This window comes from Cannabis sativa, chromosome 5 (genome assembly GCF_029168945.1).
Source record: "Cannabis sativa cultivar Pink pepper isolate KNU-18-1 chromosome 5, ASM2916894v1, whole genome shotgun sequence".
In the NCBI taxonomy this organism is placed as follows: domain Eukaryota; kingdom Viridiplantae; phylum Streptophyta; class Magnoliopsida; order Rosales; family Cannabaceae; genus Cannabis; species Cannabis sativa.
Genome location: NC_083605.1, coordinates 48,158,878 through 48,163,857, shown reverse-complemented (window position 1 = coordinate 48,163,857; position 4,980 = coordinate 48,158,878). Strand labels below are relative to the sequence as shown.

The 4,980-nt window shown below is 30.9% G+C and overlaps 1 long non-coding RNA gene across 1 annotated transcript; it reads right to left on the bottom strand.

Moving 5' to 3' along the window:
• Window positions 1–2,809: 2,809 nt before the first annotated feature.
• On the bottom strand, window positions 2,810–4,692 carry LOC115701411 (uncharacterized). Its single transcript, XR_004008549.2, has 3 exons — window positions 4,456–4,692; window positions 3,534–3,584; window positions 2,810–3,044 (listed from the first exon to the last, which is right to left on the bottom strand). It is a non-coding gene; the product is annotated as an uncharacterized LOC115701411 (long non-coding RNA).
• Window positions 4,693–4,980: the final 288 nt, after the last annotated feature.

Genomic DNA, 4,980 nt, shown 5'->3' with positions numbered 1-4,980 from the left:
AGAGCTAAGCGATGAACAAAAGTTTCCGTATTTCTGGACACTTAAACCAACACGAAACAACCCGTACAATATAATACTTGACTTGCACTTTTAAAAACCCTCCTTAGTAGTAAGCTAAGTCTCAGAAGTCTTTTAAGTGTGCTTCCAACGAACACAGCACCTGTGACTACACTAATATGACCAATTGAAATAAACCAGTTAAGAAAAAGGTGCTAGTCCATTTGCCTTGGACAAAATAACAAGTATACCACCAATGACCAAATAGAGTGATTGCACAGGCTGTTGCAACAGCTGCTCGGACCAAAACTAATCTTTATACTTGTGATTAGATAAAACTTCATTTCTTTTCTGGTTTTTTTACCGTTAACAAACAACAAACGAGAGAGAGAAAGAGAGTTAGTACTCTAAGTGAAGCATAGTTGGGGTGCAGCTTCTGGTGGAGATGAGGGCGCAACTTCTCCTCCCACGTACATATAGTCAACAACAACATACAGTTCTGATGTAAGACCGTCGTTGCACAATAAAAAAACGAAGATAGAAAGTCATATCGGGGGATCGAGTTTTTTTGGCTTGGAAGGAACAAACATGGAGTCCATTGGGGGTGGATGTGGTCTGAGCACGGTGCTCCCGATCTACACACTGGCGCCGCACAGGTAGAGAGAGAGAGAGAGAGAGAGAGAGAGAGAGAGAGAGAGAGAGAGAGAGAGAGAGAGAGAGAGAGAGAGAGAGAGAGAGAGAGAGAGAGAGAGAGAGAGAGAGAGAGAGAGAGAGAGAGAGAGAGAGAGAGAGAGAGAGAGAGAGAGAGAGAGAGAGAGAGAGAGAGAGAGAGTTATTGAGGCTGGCTTTGAGAAAAGTTAAAATATGATATTTGATTTTTTTAACAAAAATATGGCATAGGAAAGTCCATAAAAATGTAAAAAATACCAAAAATCTATAACCTACATGCATTAAAAAATTATGCACAAAAAGTAAACACTTAAAATTTTATTATAATTTGTGTAATCATTTTAATTTAAAGCATGTTTAGTTTTTATTTTATTATATATAAAGGTCATATATAATTTTGTTAATATCATATATACAATTTGTTTTAATGATATTATAATTATTTTATTTTGGTTTTTATTGTAGGTATATATGTTTTGTTGTATAGTATATAATTTTTATTGTCTATAGTATATCATTTATTTAAGATGATATTAATTTCTATTTTATTATATATAAAGTTTTTAGTATGTATACATATTATAATAGCAGTATATATAATGGTACATATATTTTTTGAGTATTAATTTAATATTGTTATTATTTTTTTGTGGTACACAATTTTATTACTGCAGTATATTAATTTTTCAATAATATAATATATCAAATACTGTTGTATATATAAAAAAAAAATATTGTTGTATATATTTAATGGTCTAATATATTTTTTTTTTGTTACAATATAATAATACTAAAAAAATTATATAACTTAATTTAATTATTAATATATTTTTTTAAAAAATAACATGTAGTAAATATATATTTTTTATAATTTTTATTAACTAATTTATTATATTTTGTCATTTTCTTATTTTTTTTTTAAATAATAAATATTTACTAATTTAATTTTCAAATTTAAAACCATATTGTATCTCACCGCTATATATCTTATTGAATTAAGTTTTGAGCTTCTTTTCATTAGAATACAATAAAATTAAACAAAAACATTGTAATAAGACCATATATTTTAAGGGATCTAACGATTATATACCACTAGATAGAAATAAATACAAGTTTTTTATGTAAAAAATACTATATCTAATTTGATTATAATACTATTGTTGACCGAGGTTTTCGGCAACCAATAAAATGTTATAAGATTTGAGAACTGTAAGAAAATTAGAGAAGGATTTTTACGTGGTTGGGGCGTTAATGAGCCTTAGTCCACGAGTCTGTATTATTTATGGATGTATTTAATACAGAGAATGTCTTTGTTGAGCGTTTCACTCTTATAAATACAGAGAATGTTCTTGGTGAGTATTTACTCTTCTTGCTCTTATGCAACCCAAGATTCTCGACCCCATTTAATGAGCTTTGAGGGGGTATTTATAGTATTTTTGGTGGGGTGATCCCCAGAATCATTGTACATGTGTATCTGTAAGTATCCATAAAGTTGGACATTCCCAATGAATATACCATGAGTAATGCATGGTCAAATCCCTAGGTGCTGTAGGGCTTTTATGTGGAATGTCCTTATTGTCTTTTGACTGATGTGACTCTTCACAGTGTAGCCGTCAATAGACTTAAATGATCATTACTTTGTAGCTGCAGATTGGGGGTTGTGCCGTCAGACTTTATTGCGTGTAGCAGTCCCAACACGTTTCCTCCCATGCGGCATTAAATGGGACTTGATTGCTCAAGGGAAGCCTGACACCTCGCGGAGATGCCTTAGTATTACTTGGGCTTCCGGGAGCGTATGGGGCTCCCTATGTCTTCTCCAGGAGGCATGTCCCGGATGCTGCCTTATATCACAAAGACTTAGCAAATAATTATAGCATTAAGACGCTCTGATCCACACGTCCCTGTCTAGTTGGTCCACGTATATTGGGCAAAATCAAGGGCAACAACTATTAAATATAACAAATTTTGTATTCAAGATGATTGATTTTTCAAATTTATTAATAACATTAATTAATATGTTCCTAAAATACTTAACACTCATTAAAAGTGTAATACATTGTTAAATATACGAAGGAGGTTTTTGTAACACCCCGATTTCCCGAGATGTCACATAGGATAGTCCGTATAAAATAATTTAATAAGATAAAGACAATCAAATACTTCTTTATTGAAAAATATCCAAGCATGAGATCTCATTGTTTAAAACAAAATACTTTTAGTACTGTAAACTTAAATAAGAACTAGTTAAGTCAAAATAATAGTTCCAAAATGTTTAGCAGTTTAAAAAAAAAACATTAAAAGCAAAATACTGTGCCAGCCCCCTAACATGCGGTCCACGCCTCGAGCTCTCCAATCTCACTGCTTAGCCTTACCCTTACCTGCACACAGAGTACCCGTGAGCTAACGCCCAGTAAGAAGAGCTATGTAGGACTTAACCCTCCCAACTAGTTACTTGACATAAGTTACTCTTTAACATTAATCAACAGTAATTCACAATCCACAAATATATCCACAACGCATATTGTTCTCACATGCACAAATCAAGTCTCATATCGCTCATTATACTCACATACGATAATCAACTATATGCTCTTGTTGATCAGACATGAGGTAACCTGCCCTGCCTTGTGTTATTCTCACACTTGGCATCCAATAGGGCAATTAACTACCATAAGTTGTACTCACCCATGATAAAGTTATAGCCTGCAAGTGATATGCTCACACAAGCAGCAAGACCCTAATATTATTCTCATGCTAACGATGCTTACAAAATATAAGGAAATCACAACACAATCAAATTAAATAGCAACTCATCCCAAGTTGTATGCATAACATACACCCTGTGTACAGATGTCCACTCTTCTTACCTTAGATTACCGTTGCCAAATAATCACCACCCTAAGGGCAAACTCGAGCTCCTATGAAAAAAAATAAATTCATCTAAATAAGCCATATTATCTCAACAATTACTCATCATCTCAAAAATAACTATTTCAGTTAGCCATGCATTCCCATATTGAAAATAATAAAGAATAACAAAACAAAACCACGCAAAAAAATAAATAAATAATAAATAAAAAAAAATAAAATAAGCCTTTGAAAGTCCAAGCCATTGTTACATACAGTGCCGGGTCCTTCATTAGACCCTAATGCATATATGCTCTCCAAGAAATCATCAAAACAAACACATATACATATACCTAACTATTTAACCAATTAATAGAAGCATGAATCTATAATTTAAACAAATAATATATATATTATATCAAAACATATACTCATCACAAATAATTACATCAAATTTTCTTGCTATCACCTACACGAGAATAAAAAAAAAAAATCCCATTGACTCCACTCTTCTTCTTAATACAGATTAACATCATTTATAATATTAAATTGGTGAGAGCTTCCAATTAATGATCCATGTAAGTACTTTTTACCAATAATACCATAACTTTATAATTATAATATATAAATAATCGTCACTCTAAGTTCCTAGCATGTGACCTGCACAATTCAATCATCTTTTATTCAAATAACACCATCTATAATATAGGCATAATAATAAGATCCAAGAATTCAAGTGTCCAAATATGTATGAAATCAATGTCTGACACAAGTTCACTTTTTAACATACAATAAAATCAAATACTCACATCTAGCACATTCGTACATACATACACCAACATAAGTATATATATATATATGGACATACATGTTTACCAACAATTATCTACCCATAAAAGACACCCATAAAACGATTTATTTAGTTAAAGAAAAGCTTCAAACCTCTATATCACAAGCGCTAGTCCCAATTTTGTTTTGAGATCAATATTCCTTTCCTCTTATCCAAGCAATTGATTTCCTTCAGCAACTGAATCTCTTTTACCCATAAGCCGCCGAAGAGAAGAAAAAAAAGAAACTAGGTTTCCAAAATATTTGAGACCATAGCAATCCTTTGCTTTATATAACCTAATTATTAGACCCTTTATCTTTATTATTATTATTATTATTATTATTATTATTATTATTATTATTATTATTATTATTATTATTATTATTATTATTATTATTATTATTATCACCCGTACCCTTTATGTTAGCCCAAAACTATTCTACATTTAAGCCTTCAAATACAATTAAATAATTATATATACTATCATAAAGTTATAAATAACATAATACAATAATCATATAATAAAATCCACATCATCAATTATTTCTATTGTAAAATAATATTCATGTACAATACATCAAGAATTTTCATTGTAACGAAAATCTCACCCAAGACTACATTCATAAATGTTTAAAATA